The following is a 22,525-nucleotide window of genomic DNA, read 5'->3' as shown; positions in this document are numbered from 1 at the left end:
CTTTCCCTTCCTCTCTGTAAAATATCAATAAAATATATTTTAAAAAATGCTGTTTGCTACAAATTAGTTTGCCATTGAGGAGCAATAGATGGAAGAAGGAGCAGAAAGTGGACAGAGCTATCATTTCAGTGAACTTTCTAGTAGAGAGACACAATGGGAATATAGAATCTTGCCTCAGCCACTGCTGATGCTACTAGTTGGCTAGAGGGGAAGGGAGTGGATCTCAGAGTTGATATCAACCAGACCTAGAAAGTCTGGAGGAGTTTCCCTCAGCCACAGTTTAAGGGCAGAGACACCTGACAAGGGCCCTGAAAATTGCCTAGAAACAGAGTTTAACAGTGCTTCACACCTGCAGTAGCAACTTAGGTACAATCAAACCTCCTCTTAGCCACAGCTCATGTTATTATTTGCCTATCTTCTCTCATTTAAGTTCCCTAAAATAAAATATGGATTATATAACCCACTTCAGCATAGCTGTGAAAATGAACTAAGAAAGCTGAAGACGGAGGAGGAGGAGGAGGAGGGGAAAGAAAAACACTATAAAATATCTTAATGATCAGGTCATAGTAGGGACTCACATGCTAGTTTTCTCACTATTTCCCAAGATATCTACATTAATAAAAGAGTAAGATGCAAATTGACTCCAGCCAATCAGGAGTGAGTATGCAAATTAATCCAACAAAGATTGTGGGTTAATTTGCATATGCAGGCGCCAAGCCAAGCAGCTGGGGGCAGGGTGGGATGCTTGCGACGTTGCCATGGCCTCTGGGAAGTGTGGGAAGGCGGAAAGACAGCTCCGGGCCGGAGCGAAAAAGTGGCTCTGGCTGGAGCAAAGGAGGAGCTGGCAGCCAGTGTAAGGAAGGCCCATTCTTGCACAAATCTTCGTGCATCGGGCCTCTAGTAGAAAAATAAGGAAAGAAAATGAGATGATGTCACAAAAAAGCAAGACAGACTTTACTAAGAGATAATAAAAGCTAATGTGAATAAATGTAAATCAGCCCGGCTGGTGTGGCTCAGTGGGTGAGCATTGATCCATGAACCAGGAAGTCACGGTTCAATTCCAGGTCAGGACACATGCTCGGGTTATGGGGGTTGTAGGCTCAATCCCTAGTAGGGGGCATGCGGGAGGCAGCTGATCAGTTGATGATTATATTTCATCGTTGATGTTTCTATCTCTCTCTCACTCTCCCTTCGCTCTCTGAAATCAATAAAAATATTTTTTTAACTAGTAAAATAAAAATAAATAAATGTAAATCATACTGGATGCCTGAAAAAAAAGCTATCATTTCGATACTGTCAAAATGTCAATCTTTTCCAAGTTCTTTGGAGTTTTAGAACAGTTCCAAAAAAAATCTCAATAGTATTTCTTGAAAACTGGAAAAAATTATTTTAAAGATCATCTGGAGGAAAAAATAAGCATCAGAATAAGAAGCTTGACAAAAAAAAAAAAAAGTAAAGAGGAGCATTTCCACTGCCAAATATTAACAATTCTAAGGTTATGGTAATTGTATGGTTTAGAGCAGGCGTCCTCAAACTACGGCCCGTGGGCCACATGCGCCCGCCGAGGACATTTATCCGGCCCGCCGGGTGCCGCTGCCTGTCCTGCTTAGCAGCCGACTTGTCCCGGGCCCGCAGTGCGCATAGGAATTTGTTCATAGTTTTTTTTTTTAACTATAGTCCGGCCCTCCAACGGTCTGAGGGACAGTGAACTGGCCCCCTGTTTAAAAAGTTTGAGGACCCCTGGTTTAGAGCATTGCCAGTCATTAAAAGAACAAGATGTACTAGAAACAGACCCTTGCATAAATGATTTTTACTATGATAAAGAAGATATTCCAGCCAGCATGACTCAGTGGTTGAGCATCAACCTATGAACCAGGAGATCATGGTTTGATTCCTGGTTAGGGTATATGCCCAGGTTGTGGGTTCCCTCCCCAATGTGGGTGTGCAAGAGGCAGCCAATCAATGATTCTTTCTCATCTTTGATCTATCTATCTCTTCCTCCCTCTCTGAAATCAATGAAAATATATTTAAAAAAAATAAAATATTTTTAAAAATTAACAGTGAAACATGGAGAAATTCCTGGAAAATGGATGATAGATTCCTAGTGTGTGTTTGGAGTATGAGTGGAGAGTGGTGGAAGAAGCACAGAGTGACAGAGGACCATAAACTATAGATAGGAGATAGGGGAGGGTGCTAGGGTCTTTCCGCAGCTAGGGTTCGGGAATCTGGAGAAGGGGCTGTGATGTAAATGAATAAAGAGACTAGACAAGAAATATAAATTTGGGAGGCATGAGGGAGCCAGGGGAGGCTCCACTTTCTAGTGAAGTGAGCTCTCTGAATGTCCAGACCCACGGCTTTTTATTTGCTGGAAAACACATTGGCCCTTTAGGAATGCAAACAGATACAGTTTGATAAACAGGAAAAGATGATCAGGTTAGGGGAAATGCCTACAGCTGTTCAGCAGCAGGTAATAATATGCAGATTTTCAGCCCTGCTGAAGCCCCAAGGTCCATCAGCCTTCTAAGGAACTTCTTGCATAATTATGACCTGCTGGAATTTGCCACCAGCAGGAGGGGACAGTTTTTAGGTCTGTAACTCACTCTTCCTCAATATTATGTCATTATGTTGGACAGTTCCTTGCTTGCCCTTGTTACTACTTAAGGGCAGAAAACAGGGAGAAACCAAGATGGCGGCATAGGTAAGCATCTAAACTGCTGCCTCGCACAACAATTTCAAAACTACAACTAAAAGACAGAACGGACACCATCCAGAACCACAGGAAAGCTGGCTGAGTGAAAATTCTACAACTAGAAGGAAAGAGAAAAGCTCACAGAGAATTGGAGGTACGGCAAAGGGTCTTTGTGCGCGCAGAGAGGAAGGGCGGCTGAGAGCCTGGCTGACTTTCTCTGGAGGAAGGGGGAAGGAAGCCCCTGACCGCACTGAACCCCAGTTCTGACTGCACTGAACCCCAGTTCCGGGCGAGCCCCTGGGGACCCACGCTCTTGTGGGGGGAGTCTGGACTCTCGGGCGGAGACTCGGGAGCCGGGGAAGGCGGAGGACTGAAGGCGCGCGCGTGCCAGTGCGCACAAAGGCTGTGGAGGTTGCCACAGGCTTTCCCTAGTGGAAGGGAGTCAGAGGCTCCTGACTGCACTGAGCCCCATTTCTGACTGCAGTGAACCCCAGTTCCAGGCGAGCTCCTGGGGACCCACGCTCTTGTGGGGAGAGTCTGGACTCTTGGGCGGAGACTCGGGAGCCAGGGAAGGCAGAGGTCTGAAGGCGCGCACGTGCATGCAAGGGCAAGGCTGACGGGAAGCCAAGACTGAGACTCCACCCCATCCAAGCTGAGCACAGAGGCTATTGCAATTTGGCAAGTCTAATCCTATAAGGCTGTCTCCAGCACCGAACTTCTCCCAGCATAGACACAGCTGATCCTTACAGCCAACTGGCCTGGAGGTCAATTCTTCCCAGTGATACCAACAACAATCAAGACTTAATTACAACAAGGCTGTACACACAGTCCACAAAGGGGTGCACCAAGAGTGTCCACCTCAGGTTAACTGGGGAGGCAGTCCCACTGGGCCATATTGGAAACCTAGCACACAAATCTACCTTACCAACTCAGGGAATCAATGAAAATGCGGTGTCAAAGAATCAGATCACAAACGAAAGAAATGGAGGAAAACAAACGACTGGATATAGAATTCAAAACCACGGTTATAAGGCTTTTCAAGAATATCCTAGAAAAGGCCGATAAATATAACGAGACCCTCGAAGATATGAAAAAGGACCAACTAGAAATTAAACATACACTGACTGAAATAAAAAATATTATACAGAGACCCAAAAACAGACTAGAGGAACACAAAAATCAAGTCAAAGAATTGAAATACAAAGAAGCAAAAAACACTCAACCGAAAAAGCAAAAAGCAAAAAAAAAAAATCCAAAAAGTTGAAGATAGTGTAAGAAGACTCTGGGACAACTTCAAGCGTACCAACATCAGAATTATGGGGGTGCCAGAAGAAGAGAGAGAGCAAGATACTGAAAACCTATTTGAAGAAATAATGACTGAAAACTTCCCCCACCTGGTGAAAGAAATAGACTTACAAGTCCAGGAAGGGCACAGAACCTCAAACAAAAGGAATCCAAAGAGGACCACACCAAGACACATCATAATTAAAATGCCAAGAGCAAAAGACAAAGAGAGAATATTAAAAGCAGCAAGAGAAAAACAGTTAATTACCTACAAGGGAGCACCCATACGACTGTCAGCTGACTTCTCAACAGAAACTATGCAGGCCAGACGGGAGTGGCAAGAAATTTTCAATGTGATGAATAGCAAGAACCTACAACCAAGATTACTCTACCCAGCAAAGCTATCATTCAGAATTGAAGGGCAGATAAAGAGCTTCACAGATAAGAAAAAGCTGAAGGAGTTCATCACCACCAAACCAGTATTATATGAAATGCTGAAAGGTATTCTTAAAGAAGAGGAAGAAGAAGAAAAAAGTAAAGAAAAAAATTATGAACAACAAATACATATCTATCAACAAGTGAACCTAAAAATCAAGTGAATTAAAAACCTGAGGGACAGAATAATCTGGTGAATATAATAGAATCAGGGGCATAGAAAGGGAGTGGACTGATAATTCTCAGGGGGAAAGGGGTATGGGGGGTTCATGAAGAGACTAGACAAAAATCATACACCTATGGATGAGGACAGTGGGGGGGAGGTAAGGGCAGAAGGTGGGGTGGGAACTGAGTGGAGGGGAGCTATGGGGGGAAAAATGAGAAACAATTGTAATAATCTGAATAAAGATTTATTAAAATAAATAAAAATAAAAATAAAATAAAAAATAAAATAAATAAAAATAAAAATAAAATAGGGCAGAAAACAGCAACCAGTTGAACATCAACAGGTTGGGGTATCAACTTTCAACACAGGTACAGGCAGACGGCCTAGATCCTAGCATTTACTCTGCCACTTCAAAATCTGAAAGGCAAAATGCTTCTAAGTTAGCAAGAGAGCTCCCCAAAAGGGAGTTGTACCGCTGTGGATGATTTTAACATTGGAAAAATCTTTGATCTATATCTCATACCCTCCTTCAGACAGAAGCCAAATTCTTCAGGAGGGGCACGTGCTAGGACCTGAAATTAGCCCTTCCTCACAAGTCTGCCAGCCAAGATGGCAAATATCCCAGGGGAATATGAGCTCAAGGGGGGAAAGTGTAGACAACTTAAGAAAGAAATCATTACAAGAATGAATTAAACAAATTGAACAGCCTCTAATAGACAAGGTACATTGGTAGGACAAGGAGTTAAAATCAACATATTAAAATATCCCCAAAAATATTTTTTTAAGGATTAATGAAAATATTAGAAAAAACAAGGTCATCAAGGATGTTTTGCTTCTAGTAATTTTTCAGGTCAATCCTCCTGCCAATAACAATAAAAAACTGCTGATCAAAATGTGAAAAAGTGTTTGAAGGTATCAAACAGCAACCAAAGCACCAAGTTATCAACTGACTTTTGCTGTTAGCTGTTATATAGCAAAATTGTAACCCAGCTGAGCAAGTGGGCTCATTGACCACTACTCAACAGAAAGACCAAGTTCTGATGCAATGGTCTTTTGCAGAGAAAAGGATTTCATTATAAGGTAGTCAGATAAGAAGACAGGAGACAAAGTTCAGATCTTTCTCCCCAAAGGCTTGAGGTGAGTTTTAAGAAGTGAGAGTAAGAAGAGGTTATACATATTTTAAGTTCTGATTTTTTTTTTAATTTTACTACAAAAATTTAATTTAAAATCACAGTGTCTCAGCCAGGATACCCACCAGAACCTTGTATAAGATGCCAAACTCCTGGGCCTCCATGGGGCTCATGCAGCGGTCTCTGTCCATGGCTGACTCAGTCACCTGTAGGCTCTGTTTGGTGTGCTTGCCATAGATGCTGTAGAGCTGCTTCTAGTACCCGCCGGGGCTAGTGGTCTTTATGATCTCCTCTGCCTGAATGGTGATGTCTGTGGCTTGGCCCCGGCCACCCCCAGGAGGCTTGTGGATCATGATGCGTGGGTGGCGCATGCCTGGGTTGCCCGCAGTGAGAAGCAGGGAGCCCATGCAGGCTGCCTGGCCAACGTGCAGATGGGGTTCAGGATGTACTGCATCCTGTCGTAGATGGCCAGGCCTGAGGTCACTATGCTGCCAGGGCTGTTGATGTACATGTGGATGGGCTTTTTGTTGCTCTCAGACTGCAGGAACAGCAGCTACGAGGTAACCAGGCTGGCCACACTGTCACTGATCGAACCCATGACACACACACATGATGCTCTCCCTCGGCAGCTGCGAGTAGATGTCATAGGCACGCTTGCCGCAACTGTGCTCCACCATGATGGGAATGAGTGGGGTAGCTCTGCTGCAGGGCCAGACCCACCTCGGGTGTCTGCTGTGTGGGGATGAGGGTGGCAAGATGAGGCCAAAATGCTGATGTCTCCGAGTCAGCAGGTGGGTTGGCTGCTGGTTGGCTGATCTAAGATGGGCCCATGTAGTCTGTCATGTTCCAGCAGAATAGCTTCGTTTTAGTCCCCTGGCAATTCCCAAGGAAAGGGTCTGAGACAGAATCAAATCATGCAAGCCTCCTGAGGCCTAGTTCCAGAAATGGTACATTATTCCTTCTATGCCTTCTATTGGCCAAAGCAAGCTATAAGACCACCAAGATTCAAGGGATGGAGAAATAGACTCCACCTCTATTGGGAGGAGCTGAAAAATCACATTGCAAATGTTGTAGATGAAAAATTGCAGTCTTTTTTTTTTTTTTAAATAACCCTGCCACACACAGCAAGGTCTCAGAGTGAAGAGAAGCACAGAGAAGTGAGCCCACTATTTGGGGCTGTTTGCATCACCAAGGCATTTACCAGTTCAAAAGGAGCTGCTGGGAGGAAGAGAAGCTCAGCACAGCTTTCAAATGTCTGCTAGGACCAGGGTAACAAAAATTGGAGTTCAAGGCCCACCAAGGAGAAGGCACTCTGAGAAATAGCCCAGGCACTGAGGGCTTCTGCAGGACTGTACTTTAGGAATGAGCATAAGCATTAAATATACAATCTTCACGCCAAAACCGGTTTGGCTCAGTGGATAGAGCGTCGGCCTGCAGACTGTAAGGGTCCCAGGTTCGATTCTGGTCAAGGGCACTTACCTTGGTTGCCGGCACATCCCCAGTAGGAGGTGTGCAGGAGGCAGCTGATCGATGTTTCTCTCTCATCGATGTTTCTAACTCTCTATCCCTCTCCCTTCATCTCTGTAAAAAATCAATAAAATATATTTAAAATATATATATATATATATTCAATCTTCACAAAGACTACAGTCCAATGAAATAAGCTGAAACCCTGGTTGGATTAAGGCAGCGGTTCTCAAAGTGTAATCTTCAGACGCCTGAGGTTTTTTTAGGGGGTCAAGGAGGTTAAAACTATCTTTATGATAATACTGAGCTCTAATTTGATTTTTTTTAGCATATTGACATCTGCACCGGTGAAGTAAAAGCAAATGGAAGATTCAGCTGTTGGCCCCCTGGTGTGAATCAAGACAGTGACAGGAAACCACACTTTACTTTCTTCACTACCACACACTCAGAGTTCAAAAAGGAAAAGGAAAAAGCCAGTTTCACTTAAGACTCTCCTTTATTAAGCAGGAAAAATCATTAACTTTATTAATTTTGAACTCAAGCACATATCTTTTTAATATTTTGCGTGATAAAATGTGAAGTATGCCAGGCACTTCTGCTGCTTATAGAAGTCCAATGGCTGTCTGAGAAAAAGCACCCATGCAATTGAGTTGTGAGCTGAGCACAGCCTCTTCTTTCATGGAACATTGTTTTTACTTGAAAGAACAACTGAGAGACAAGCTATGGTTACCCAGATATGGGTATTTGGCAGATATTTTCTCCAAAATGAACAAAGTAATTGTGTCATGTCAAGGAAAATAACTGACAGTATTTGTTGCCAAAATTTTCATTTTATATATATATATATATATATATACATATATATATATATATATATATATATATATATATATTATTGATTTTTTACAGAGTGGAAAGGAGAGGGAGAGAGAGTTAGAAACATCGATGAGAAAGAAACATCAATCAGCTGCCTCCTGCACACCCCCCACTGGGGATGTGCCCGCAACCAAGGTACATGCCCTTGACCAGAATCGAACCTGGAACCCTTGAGTCCACAGGCTGACTCTCTATCCACTGAACCAAACCAGTTAGGGCTGTTGCCAAAATTTTTAAATTTCAGCTTGACATCTTTCCACTATTTTTTGTTTGTTTGTTAATCCTTACTGAGGATATTTTTCCATTGATTTTTTTATTCCTTAGAGACAGTGGAAGGGAGAGGGAGAGACAGAGAGAGAAACATCACTGTGAGAGAGACACATGGATTGGCTGCCTCCAGCACTCACCCTGACCAGGGCCTAGGATAGAGCCTGTAACCAAGGTATGTGTCCTTAACCAGAATCAAACCCAGGACCCTTCAGTCCATGGTCCAGCGCTCTAGCTAGTCACTTAGATAAGCCAGCTAGGGCCAGCTTTCCACTCTTTTATCATGTTTCCAATGAGATCAGTGGTGATATTACCAAATATCATTTTTTGGTGTTGTGTAATGTAAGGTGTTAACATTTGGAAGATCTGCATAATTCAGTGAACCATTTTCCAAATGACCAATGCATGAAGTTAAAAAAGCATGCATTTCCCTGGCTGGTGTGGCTCAGTGGATGGAGTGTCGGCCGGTGTACGAAGTGTTGAGGGTTCGATTCCTGGTCAAGGGCACATACCTGGTTTTCAGGTTCCATCCCCACCCCAGTCGGGGCACATGTGGGAGGCAACCAATAGATGTTTCTCTCTCACAGCCTTGTTTCTCTCTCTTCCCTTCCTCCCTCCCACTCTTTCTAAAAAAGCAATGGAAAAAATATCCTTGGGTGAGAATTAACAACAAAAAAAGCACTCATAGGTAAGCTATCCAAAGTGCAAGATAGACCAATAGATTTTTATTTACTTTTTATTTATTGATTTGAGAGAGAGAGAGAGACATCGATTCGTTGTTCCACTTATTTATGCATTCCTTGGTAGTTTCCTGTATGTGCCCCACCAGGGATCCAACTTGAAACCTTGGTGTATCCATTCTAACCAACTGAGTACCCCCCCCACCCACCCACCCCCCAGGGCTAGTGGTCTTTAAAGCCAGGCATTACAGAAATTTGCATACAGAATAAACAATCCCAATGCTCTCACAAATTTTAAAACAATTCTCTTTGGTCTAGCTTCAGCACCCATGCCGGACATTTCTGAGCGCAGCCTCACCGCCAGGGAGCCCTCACCGCCGGGGCCCTGTCCCAATTATGTCCCAATTAATTGATTATCTGTCTAGACTTAGTGGGACAAACGCAGGTGACCAGGAGTCAGCAATAACGGCCTATCCCCTGGTACTTCAATGTCTAGACAGCTGAGCCGAACCGGAACACAGGACACACAAGACAGAATTAGTATGCAATCACACGGGGTTTATTTACCTATTCCTAGTGGGTCCTAGGCTCCAGCAAAGGCCACCCGGCGATGCACACTGAAGGACAGACGACGAAAACAGAGACAGGCAGGCGGCTGCAGTTGGTTCAGGCTCACACAGCAGAGCAATCAGGGGCTTGTCACTCAGAGCGACATGGAGTCCTCCTCTTATCGGGCAGGAGACCTCAACTGAAGACAGTCTCAGGGTTATGTAGACCGTGGTAAACAACTTGTGTCCTTATCAGTGTGGGCCAGATGGTGTGCCTTATGCTGGGAGCAGGGCGTTTACACTTTAAGGGCTCAGAGCTTTTACATCAAGATAGTGGGGTGTTCATTAATTTTGGAAGTTACAGAGTATTGGGGGTTTCCATACAGCAAACATTTCATACAATAATTGTTTCATACATTAGAGGGGTTACATTATTATAACAGCCCCTCACTGCCGGGGGGGGGGGGCCCTCACGGCTAAGAGCCGCCTGGTGCTCAGGGGCCGCCTGGCACGCGGGCCTCGCCTGCACCCCTGAACTGCGGCCCGGCGCCCGCTCCCTATGGGGCTTCCTGAGCCGTGGAATTGGTCCAGACGACACCCGGGACGACCGGACCTGGCGGGAGCGGAGTGCGCCGGCCGTCGGCTCAGGGAGGCCAAGCAGCCTGGCAGGTCTGCAGCCCGCAGAGCTCCACCTCTGGGCCGAGGGAGAGGACTGGGCTGCAGAGCTGACTGGGGCCTCCCCGCGCCTCAGGCCGCCATCTGGAGGGCGGAAGCGCCCACTAGGGGTGTCAGCAGTTGTGACAACTGGCCTGGTCCACGTGTTGCGCAGGCGGCGCCATTAGCAGCTTCGGAGGGATGGCCTGTGTGCTCCAGGGGCGGGGACAGGGCCTGGCCTTGCTTTCATCTTGCATTCAGGTTTTCATTTGGAAGTGAGAGTTGTCAGGTTTCCTCGGGTTTGTTATTGTGGCGACGGCGACTGTGGGTGGAGAGGACAGAGGGACAGGGACCAGGCATCCTCAGTGAGGCGCCATCGCCAGTGCTGTGTGTTTGTTGGTCGTCCTGGCTTTGTCTGTGGTGACCTTTCTCTCAATGATCTTTATTTTTATTTCAAACGGCTTGTTGGTTTGCATGAATTTTTTTTATATGGTCTGGAAATGAACCTTGTTAGAAATATTATTTTCGAGCAATGTCATCTCTATGTATTTTACCAAAACAAATGTTTTCTGTTTGTATGGGATTAGCCAAAGTGCCCTTGTTACAGAAAACCGGAGAAGACCCAAGCGATACTTAGAGAGATGGAGTTACATTTACTACGCGGAGTCCAGAGGAAAATGTCTCTCAAATTCTGGGCCCCAACATGGAGGAATTTTCCCTATTTATATGTTTTTACCTTCTTTGTCTCCCAAATATAGGGTGTCTCCGGCCCCCTTTGCAAGTTCTTAAAGAGCCCCTATGTGCTAGGGCCTTGAGACCTCAACCAAAGGCTTGGCCTGGTGCCAGCACTAATAATTTCATCCAGGGAAGGTTTAATGGCCTCTCCAAAGTGGGAGTAGTCTTGTTTTCCTTATTATTTAAGCAAGCAAGCATTTACAGAAGCCAAATAGCTGGGTTAAAATGTCAAACAGCAGTTTTTATATAAGACTAGAGGCCCGATGCACGAAATTCGTTCACGGTGGGGTGTCACTCAGCCCAGCCTGCACCCTCTCCAATCTGGGACCCCTCGAACAATCCAGGACTGTTGGCTCCCAACTGCTCGCCTGCCTGCCTTCCTGATTGTCCCTAACCGCTTCTGCCTGCCAGCCTGATCACCCCCTAACCACTTCCCTGCCAGCCTGATTGATGCCTAACTGCTCCCCTGCCAGCCTGTTTGCCCCCAACTGCTCTCCCCTGCAGGCCTGGTCCCACCCAACTACCCTTCCCTGCAGGCCCGGTCACCCCCAACTTCCCTCCTCTGCCGGCCTGGTCACCCCTAACTGCCCTCCCCTGCAGGCTTGATCACCCACAACTGCCCTCCTTTGCAGGCCTGGTCCCTCCCAACTGCCCTCCCCTGCTGGCCATCTTGTGGTGGCCATCTTGTGTCCACATGGGGGCAGCCATCTCTTGTGTTGGAGTGACAGTCAATTTGCATATTACTCTTTTATTAGATAGGGTTAGATAGGATAGAGGCCTGGTGCACGGGTGGGGGCCGGCTGGTTTGCCCTGAAGGGTGTCCCAGATCAGGGTGGGGGTTCCCTTGGGGTGTGGGGCAGCCTGGGCGAGGGGCCTATGGTGGTTTGCAGGCTGGCCACACCCCCCAGCGACCCAAGCGGAGGCCCTGGGATCTGGGATTTATTTATCTTCTATAATTGAAACTTTGTAGCCTGGAGCAGAGCCAAGCCTTCTGCTCGCTCCATGGTGGCAGCCATTTCTGTTGGGATTTATTTATCTTCTATAATTGAAACTTTGTAGCCTTAAGCGGAGGCCAAGGCAGGCCAGGGCTGCAGAAGCTTAGCTTCCTCCATCGCCGGGGGCAACCCTAGCCTCCTGCTCTCTCCAGCTCCCCTGCTGCTGCCATTTTTGTTGGGATTTATTTATCTTCTATAATTGAAACTTTGTAGCCTGGAGTGGAGGCCTGGGCCGGCCAGGGTGTGCGGAAAGCTTGGCTTCCTCCATCACCGGGGAAACCCAAGCCTCCCTCCTGCTCTCTCTGTGGCTGCAGCCATCTTGGTTGGGTTAATTTGCATACTCACTCCTGATTGGCTGGTGGGCGTGGCTTTGTGAGTGTAACCGGGTGATGGTTAATTTGCATATTACTCTTTTATTAGATAGGATGGATGCTTCAACCTTGTGTTTTTTGGATTCTGACTTTTCCTTCTTATTCAGGAAGGTGACATTAACTATGGTATGTGTGGTCTTCTGTAAAACAGCTTTGTTTCACTTGAGCCTTTTATACAGTTGAAATTTATTTTTTGCCTATGGTTATGGGATAAAAATGTTTTTAAAAAAATTATTTCCCGCCCTAACCAGTTTGGCTCAGTGGATAGAGCGTCGGCCTGCGGACTCAAGGGTCCCAGGTTCGATTCCGGTCAAGGGCATGTACCTTGGTTGTGGGCACATCCCCAGTAGGGGGTGTGCAGGAGGCAGCTGATTGATGTTTCTCTCACATCAATGTTTCTAATTCTCTCTCTCCCTTCCTCTCTGTAAAAAATCAATAAAGTATATTTAAAAAAAAAAATTATTTCCCGAGAAACCAAGATGGCGGCATAGGTAAACACCTAAACTGCTGCCTTGCACAACAATTTCAAAACTACAACTAAAAGACAGAACGGACACCATCCAGAACCACAGGAAAGCTGGCTGAGTGAAAATTCTACAACTAGAAGGAAAGAGAAAAGCTCACAGAGAATTGGAGGTACGGCAAAGGGTCTTTGTGCGCGCAGAGAGGAAGGGCGGCTGAGAGCCTGGCTGACTTTCTCTGGCGGAAGGGGGAAGGAAGCCTCCGACCGCACTGAAACCCAGTTCTGACTGCACTGAACCCCAGTTCCAGGCGAACCCCTGGGGACCCACGCTCTTACGGTGGGAGTCTGGACTCACGGGCGGAGACTCGAGCTGGGAAAGGCAGAAGTCTGAAGGCGCACGCGGGCCAGTGCGCACAAAGGCTGTGGAGGTTGCCACAGGCTTTCCCTAGTGGAAGGGAGTCAGAGGATCCTGACTGCACTGAGCCCCAGTTCTGACTGCAGTGAACCCCAGTTCCAGGCGAGCCCCTGGGGACCCACGCTCTTGTGGGGGGAGTCTGGACTCTCGGGCGGAGACTCGGGAGCCGGGGAAGGCGGAGGACTGAAAGTGCGCACGCACGCGTGCCAGTGCGCACAAAGGCTGCGGAAGTTGCCACAGGCTTTCCCTAGTGGAAGGGAGTCAGAGGATTCTGACTGCACTGAGCCCCAGTTCTGACTGCAGTGAACCCCAGTTCCAGGCGAGCCCCTGGGGACCCACGCTCTTGTGGGGGGAGTCTGGACTCTCAGGCGGAGACTCGAGCTGGGGAAGGCGGAGGACTGAAAGCGCACATGCGCGCAAGGGCAAGGCTGACAGGAAGCCAAGACTGAGACTCCACCCCATCCAAGCTGAGCACAGAGGCTATTGCAATTTGGCAAGTCTAATCCTATAAGGCTGTCTCCAGCACCGAACTTCTCCCAGCATAGACACAGCTGATCCTTACAGCCAACTGGCCTGGAGGTCAATTCTTCCCAGTGATACCAACAACAATCAAGACTTAATTACAACAAGGCTGTACACACAGTCCACAAAGGGGTGCACCAAGAGTGTCCACCTCAGGTTAACTGGGGAAGCAGACCCACTGGGCCATCTTGGAAACCTAGCACAAATATCTACCTTACCAACTCAGGGAATCAGTGAAAATGCGGGGTCAAAGAATCAGATCACAAACGAAAGAAATGGAGGAAAACAAACGACTGGATATAGAATTCAAAACCACGGTTATAAGACTTTTTAAGAATATCCTAGAAAAGGCCGATAAATATAACGAGACCCTCGAAGATATGAAAAAGGACCAACTAGAAATTAAACATACACTGACTGAAATAAAAAATATTATACAGAGACCCAGAAACAGAATAGAGGAACACAAGAATCAAGTCAAAGAATTGAAACACAAAGAAGCAAAAAATACTCAACCGAAAAAGCAAAAAGCAAAAAAAAAAAAAAATCCAAAAAGTTGAAGATAATGTAAGAAGACTCTGGGACAACTTCAAGCGTACCAACATCAGAATTATGGGGGTGCCAGAAGAAGAGAGAGAGCAAGATACTGAAAACATATTTGAAGAAATAATGACCGAAAACTTCCCCCACCTGGTGAAAGAAATAGACTTACAAGTCCAGGAAGCCCACAGAACCCCAAACAAAAGGAATCCAAAGAGGACCACACCAAGACACATCATAATTAAAATGCCAAGAGCAAAAGACAAAGAGAGAATATTAAAAGCAGCAAGAGAAAAACAGTTAATTACCTACAAGGGAGCACCCATACGACTGTCAGCTGACTTCTCAACAGAAACTATGCAGGCCAGACGGGAGTGGCAAGAAATTTTCAATGTGATGAATAGCAAGAACCTACAACCAAGATTACTCTACCCAGCAAAGCTATCATTCAGAATTGAAGGGCAGATAAAGAGCTTCACAGATAAGAAAAAGCTGAAGGAGTTCATCACCATCAAACCAGTATTATATGAAATGCTGAAAGGTATTCTTAAAGAAGAGGAAGAAGAAAAAACTAAAGAAAAAAATTATGAACAACAAATACATATCTATCAACAAGCGAACCTAAAAATCAAGTGAATTAAAAAACTGAGGAACAGAATAATCTGGTGAATATAATAGAATCAGGGGCATAGAAAGGGAATGGACTGATAATTCTCAGGGGGAAAGGGGTATGGGGGGTTCATGAAGAGAATGGACAAAAATCATACACCTATGGATGAGGACAGTGGGGGGGAGGTAAGGGCAGAAGGTGGGGTGGGAAATGGGTGGAGGGGAGCTATGGGGGGAAAAAGGAGAAATAATTGTAATAATCTGAATAAAGATTTATTTAAAAAAAAATAAAATATTTTAAGATAAAAAAAAATTATTTCCCATGGATAACCAGTTTGGCCAGCATAATTTATTAAATGGTCCAGTTCAAAGCCAAAAAGAACCATACAATACCATGAGGCAATCAATGGAGCAAAACTATTGATACACATCACAAGTGAGATGAACTTCTGGAGAATCTGAGTGAAAAAAAAGATAAAGCCAATCCCCAAAGTTTTCATACTGTATAATTCCATATATATAACATTCTAGAGCAGCCGTGGGCAAACTACTGCCCGCGGGCCAGATCCGGCCCGTTCGGCTGTTCTATCTGGCCCGTGGAGCCGAAAGAGCGGAGGGTTCTCTTGCTCTCCCCTCCGCTCCTTTACTTTGAATTTATATTAGTTCACACAAACACTCCATCCATGCTTTTGTTCCTGCCCTCCGGTCCAGTTTAAGAACCCATTGTGGTCCTCGAGTCAAAAAGTTTGCCCACCCCTGTTCTAGAGTGTGAGTCTGAAAGGCAACATTACAGGTCATTATAGTGACAGAATTGTGCTGGAAGCTAATTCCATTATGTCAGCAGGGCTGAATCATCTGGAATGGCTGAGGGCATTTCTCCAAACCTAAAAAGGATGCATAAATGATTGCTTGCTGCCAGACAGCTGAGGGCATTTCAATCTACATGTTATTGCCTCCTGCTGGCCAAACAGCTGAAGGCAGTTCCCCCAATCTGACAATGGATTCTGTATACTAAACCTTGGCCTTTGATGTGTATATCTACCTTGCCTTAGGACAATTTGTGTTAATAAAAAGCAAGGGGTCCAGAGAGACAGGAGAACTTGGTTCCTTTAGCTAAGTCTTCTCTGGCTCCCCAAAATGCCATCCAAAATTATGTTTTGTCTCTGGACTCTTTAATAATTTACACGCAGCACCTTCTCCAGATTTCTGAACCCTTCTAGATGCTGGATTAAGACCACCAGCATTAGAATTGTTCTGTACCCTGATGGTACCAATGTCAATACGCTGGTTGTGATCATGTACTACAGTTTTGCAAGACATTTATTGGGGGATACTAGGTAAAGGGTACATGGGATCTCTTTGTATTAATACCTAAAATCCATGTAAATCTATGATTATCTCAAACTAAAAAGGTTAATTTAAACAACAAAAAATATTTTTAAAAATTTTTTATTTATTTCAGATAGGAAGGGTGAGGGAGAGAGATAGAAACATCAATGGTGAGAGAGAATCATTGATCGGCTGCCTCCTGCACACCCCCTACTAGGGATAGAGCCCACAACCCTGGGAATGTGCCCTTGACCAGAATCAAACCTGGGACCCTTCAGTCCACAGGCCGATGCTCTATCAACTGAGCCAAACCAGCTAGGGTTGCAAAAAGCTTTATTGTTTCTACTTGGTCCATGGCTTGGGAAAAGACTCCAGAGTGGTTAAAGAACTGCCTCAGTCTGGCTGGCGTAACTCAGTGGTTGAGTGTCAACCTATGAACCAGGAGGTCAAGGTTTGATTCCCAGTCAGGGCATATGCCCGGATTGCGGGCTCATTCCCCAATGTGGAGCGTGCAGGAGGCAGCCTATTAATGATTCTCTCTCATCATTGATATTTCTATCTCTTTCTCTCTCCCTTCCTCTCTGAAATCAATAAAAAAAATTTTTTTTAAAAAAGCTGCCTCATGGCTGCAGGGAGAGGCTGAGACAGAGGTCCTGATACAGGGGATACAGAGGGGCCCCTCAAAGGCCGGTGGGCTCTAGAGGCTCCTTGTAGTACTTGAGAGTAAGCCTTTTGAGGAGACACTCGCCCATCCCAGAGTAAGGGACAACTAGCCTAGGGAGTTTAGGCAGGTAGTTGCCCATCCTCCTAATGACTTTCACCTCCTCATCTAGGAAGTAGCTCTCCAGGAAGCCATAAATATGGCGTCTATGAGAGCAGAATCCAGGGCATGCAGACCCAAAAGGGTCTGGTTTAGGTTGTCCTGTAGATCCATGGCAGCTCCCATGGCATGGTGGGGCAGCTTCTGTAAGCCCTGGAAGAAGGCATGGCCACCAGGCTGGTTCTGTATCTTCTAGAGATGTTCAGCGCCCTTTTACTTCTTGGTCAACTCACAGAAGTGTCCTAAATCCTCCAAAGTCACACCGCTGCAACGGAAATAGAAGCCAAGAGAAAGAGGGAGGCCTTGGAGGCCAAGGAATACAGGTTGACCAGACAATTGACAACATTCTCCATCTCAGGGTAATAACTGTGATGAATATGAGGGCTCATGATTGGTCAGCAATAAGGGGCTAAACAAGCCATGGGCAAACTACGGCCCGTGGGCCGGATCCAGCCCGTTCGGCTGTTCTTTCCGGCCCGCAGAGCCAAAAGAGCGGAGGGTTCTCTTGCTCTCCCCTCCGCTCCTTTACTTTGAATTTATATTAGTTCACACAAACACTCCATCCATGCTTTTGTTCCTGCCCTCCGGTCCAGTTTAAGAACCCATTGTGGCCCTCGAGTCAAAAAGTTTGCCCACCTGCCAAAACCGGTTTGGCTCAGTGGATAGAGCGTCAGCCTGCGGACTGAAAGGTCCCAGGTTCGATTCCGGTCAAGGGCACGTAACTTGGTTGCGGGCACATCCCCAGTGGGAGGTGTGCAAGAGGAAGCTGATCGATGTTTCTCTCTCATCGATGTTTCTAACTCTCTATCCCTCTTCCTTCCTCTCTGTAAAAAATCAATAAAATATATTAAAAAAAAAAAGTTTGCCCACCCCTTTAGCCGCTAAACACACAACACAAAATGGATTTGTCTGGTCCCAGAGTCAGGGGATAGCTGAGAAGAGTTCCAGGAGGTTGCAACTGGAGAGGAGGTTGGAAGATGGAAAGTCCCCAGGTCTTCTCTGTTCAAACACTGTTGAAGCATGAAGCAAGAGACAGACCTGCCAGGACCACTAGGCAGGCTGTGAAAAAGAAATTAAGAAAATAATCTCTTTTACAATAACCAAGTAGGTGAAAGGTCTGTACACTGAAAACTATAAAACACTGATGAAACAAACTGAAGAGTAGGGTCAGGGTAGAGGAAGTCAATGGGGGGAGGGGAAGGGCATATTGGTGTTACTACTCTCTCTTTTTTTTTGTTTTTGTTCTTTTTGGTATTACCACTTTCAACAATAAAGATAAATTTAAAAAAAAGAAAAATAGCCCTAACTTGTTTAGCTCAGTGGATAGAGCATCTGCCTGGGAACTGAAGGGTCCCGGGTTCGATTCTGGTCAAGGCCACATGCCTGGGTTGCAGGCTTGATTCCCAGTAGGGGGCATGCAAGAGGCAGCAGTTCAATGATTTTCATCATTGATGTTTCTATCTCTCTCTCCCTCTCCCTTCCTCTCTGAAATCAATAAAAATATATTAAAGTATGTATATCGGTGAGGATGTGGAACAAAGGGAATGCTTGCACATTTACATGACAGTGGAAATATAGATCGGTACAGCCATTATGAAAAACAGTATGGAGGTTTCTCAAAAAATAAAACTAGCCTTAATAAAATATAAAAAAAAAAATAAATAAATAAAAATAAAACTAGCCTGGCCGGTGTGCTGGGGCTGACCAGCAGACCCTGAGTGACAGATGAATGGATTATTCCGACATAACATTTGCTGTGAAAGAAAGGTCTAAGGGGACTGCCTGGCTAAATGAACCACATAGCCCCAATTGCCTGCCTCATTAGGCTTTTATTGAAGCAGCAGTTTGAGATAAAGTTTATCTTTTAGATACAATCAGTAGGGTAACTAATATTGGGAGGACACGTGTTTGTAGGGTCCTTTAAGCAAGGACACCCAAAGATTAAGCATAAGGATTCCAGTAAACACCCAGGGGTCTGCACGTGCACAGACTTGTTTGGAAAGGTCAAGGAATAATTAGGGGCACTGTTTTTGGCACTAAGTCAGAATTCTGATAAATAAACTTTCTAACCAAGTCTCATGTGCTTCCCAACATCTCCCCCTTTTTGTTTTGCTTAATGTAGAAGACAGAGGGAGGTGGTGAACTTTCTGCTTTGGAATGTCAGGGTCCACAAAGCACATTTACTGCTCCAGTTCTGATTTTACAGACTATAAGAAAAACAAAAAGAACAATGGTTAGTTACCTGAGATACGTGGAGTGTGAGTAGGCTCCAATAATTGCTCAGCCTCTGTTGTCAGCTTCATCATTCCCCAGATTTTTCCGCGGGCCTTCTGGGTCCTGTGGAGATGCAGTGTTTGGTGCTGCAGAGTCCCCAGGCTCAGATTCTTCATTTCTGGAAGAGGATTGGTCCAGTGCCATTCCATGATAGGGTTTAATCTGGCGAGGTGGAATCCACAGCGGCCCTGTGGGGGTAGAAACACACGCATATCCTCTTCCCCATGTTAATAATTCATTGGGTCCCATCCAGTTATTAGTGTCCACATCTTGCCAAGACTTGTGTTTTCTGAGGTGGAGTTATTGAGGATTGAAAATGATCATTCAGATTCAAAAAATAAGGGTAAAGATTGCTTTAGATAGTATTATAGCTGGGTCCTTGAGTCCAATATTCCTCCTTTTTTGTTTTACTAGCATACCCTTAAGGGTAGCATGGGCACATTCAATGGCCTGCCTTGTGGATTGTAAGGGATTCCCATGAAATAGTGGATGGACCAAGTTCTACAAAAGGCAGTAAAGCCATGGCTGCCATAAGCAGGCCCATTATCAGTTTATCTTGGTTAATATAGCCACAATTGGAAATAGTTCTTATTGAATTCATGCAAAGAAATGTATTGCCACTTATTAAGAATTGCCAAATACTGGAGGGACAGGTGGGGAGAATATATAATTTATCAAATTTGCATTAAAAATGCTTCCTTAGCCCTAGCTAGTTTGGCTCAGTGGATAGAGCATCGGCCTGTGTACCAAAGGGTCCCAGGTTCGATTCTAGTCAGGGGCACATGCCTGGGTTTCAGGCTCAGTCTAATGTGCAGGAGGCAGCCAATCAATGATTCCCTTTCAATACTGATGTTTCTATCTCTCTCTTTCTCTCCCTTCCTCTCTGAAATAAATAAAAATATATTTTTAAAAAATGCTTTCTTATATCTGAAAAACAAAAAGTTTAAGAATCAGCAATACTTGCAACAAAAATTACAAAAACTATATAATTATTTTCCATTCATTCAGCCCCATAATAAATTTTTTGTTTCTCCTGATTTTTACTGCCAGTACTTCTATAAATCCAGATACTGTATAGATTAATACAAATGACATGGAATCATGTCCTTTCTGCAAAACACAATATTCCAGAATAACAATTAGAACTATAAATGAAAGCATAATATACTAGGAGTTATTATTATTTGACAAAGCTTCCTATGCACCTTAACCAGAAAAGTTTCCTTGATGAGAGAGAAAACAAACACTTGAGGCATTCCAGAGCCTATTGGAATGATCTAAAGCCAATTCTAGGTCAAGAAAAAGTTTCTTAAAATTCAAACCATAGAAGGATTGTCAAATTTATTTTACCAAAAGATCATATATCAAATGTATTGGGCACAAACATAGGCTAGCAAACTTCAGTTCCCATGATTAAAAGATGGCTTAAAAAAACCTGATTAATATAACATATAACCATTTTAATAATTTATAGAACTTTTGCTTTGTGGGTAGAAAAACAGGAAAGATCTTTTCCCTATTAACAGACTAGAAAAGGACTAACCAAAATGAGGTTTATTCTCTAACTTCATTTGTCCTTGGATGCAGTCATCAAATTACACTAATTGGATTTCTGCTATCAGTCTCCCAATTCAGATGAAAAAAATAAGGGTAAGTACATTGATAAAAGCTATTTACCCTCTGGTTAGGGAGGCAAAATTCAAATCACTTACTCTTAAGTGTCCTTGGTTTAGGGAAGATAGGATTTACTAGATGGCTCCAAATTGCTGTTTAACCATCTCAGTTTCCCTATTCCACTTGTCCTGGCTTACTGTCCTGTCATTTATACAATTTCCTTTCAACATTTCTCTTCACAAAATTCTACAAGTTCCACAAACTTTCTACAACTTTCACAAATCTTTCTTCAGAACCTTACAACTTTCAGGAGTAACCAGCTTTAGAAACCACTTTCTTTCTCCTTCAAAATGCATCTCCATGGCTCATGCCTTCTGTTACACCAAAGCCATACTTTATTTCCAATTAATTAGAATTCTTAACCCTTAAAAACCTTAATTTTTAGGTGGCATGTAAGTAATTAACATTCCTCAGATTAGCAATACATTCACATTTTAAGAGCTATCTAAGTGACTAAACTATTGAACGACCAGTCACTCTAACGTGCACTGACCACCGGGGGCAGATGCTCAATGCAGGAGCTGTTTCCTGGTAGTCAGTGCACTCCCACAGTGGGAGCATTGCTCAACTGACCTACCCATCCCAGCAGCCCACCAGCCTGGCGGCAGCCGCTCACTTTCTCAGTAGTCCTGCAGGTCCAATCTCCAGAGAAGGACCAGGCACTGATGGACCGGTGCTGCCAGCACAATCCCAACAGCGCTGCTGGCCTCCTGGAAGTTGGCCTCAGGCACCATGTCCGCTTCCCCACCCTAGACGCTCCACAAGGAAGAAACAATATAAAAGCGGCTGCCAGGTGGCTCCCAACAACCGATCACGTCCCTCGGGCTCATGGCTGGCAAGCACTGCTGTGATGGTGTGATCCTCTCCTGACTGGAATTGACTGGACGCAAGCCCTCAGCAGATGCAGCGGGGCTGGGATGAGCAGGAATGGTAGCTAGGAGTGGCAGGCGTCATTGGACTATGGGTTTTGGTCGGATCCCCACAGGCCACCCTGAGGGACCCCACCCATGCATGAATTCATGCTTCAGGGCTCTAGTTTCAAATAAAATACAAGACATTCATAACAGATTCAAATCTATCCTCTAGATTTTTCATATGAGGCAAACTCAGATGAATAATTCAGTAGCCTGTTATTTAAAAACTAGAGGCCCGGTGCATGAAATTCATGCATGGGTAGGGTCCCTAGGCCTGGCCAGCTATCAGGGCCAATCTGTGGGGTGACTGGCAGGGTGATCGGGGCCCCTGCTTGCTCCTGCCTTGACCTGGTACCACCTGCTCACTTGCTCCACCATCCCGCCATGGTCCCAATCTCATCGGGGCCCATCAGGACCAGCAGCACCTCCTCTGCTGCCTGCTGCCAGTGCCACATCACCAACAGCTGCCATGTTCTACACCTCCCCCTGGTCTGTTGTTCGCACGTCTAACTCCTGGTTGGTCAAATTCCCATCTGTGGGGACAATTTGCATATTAGCCTTTTATTTTATAGGATACCTAGTTATTTAATAATTTTTATTATTTAATTTAGCAAACTCCAAATTTTGAAGTTACCAAAGACTTTGGAAAACTATGTTTAGACATATAT

General features: G+C 45.0%; 1 pseudogene across 1 annotated transcript; it reads right to left on the bottom strand.

Moving 5' to 3' along the window:
- Positions 1-5,802: 5,802 nt before the first annotated feature.
- Positions 5,803-22,235, bottom strand: LOC308233550 (ATP-dependent Clp protease proteolytic subunit, mitochondrial-like; annotated as a pseudogene). Its single transcript has 2 exons — positions 22,224-22,235; positions 5,803-6,520 (listed from the first exon to the last, which is right to left on the bottom strand). The product of its transcript is annotated as an ATP-dependent Clp protease proteolytic subunit, mitochondrial-like (transcript).
- Positions 22,236-22,525: the final 290 nt, after the last annotated feature.

The sequence above is a fragment of the Plecotus auritus genome, assembly GCF_963455305.1.
Source record: "Plecotus auritus genome assembly, chromosome: 9".
NCBI lineage: Eukaryota > Metazoa > Chordata > Mammalia > Chiroptera > Vespertilionidae > Plecotus > Plecotus auritus.
This window is presented reverse-complemented; position numbering and strand designations above follow the sequence as displayed.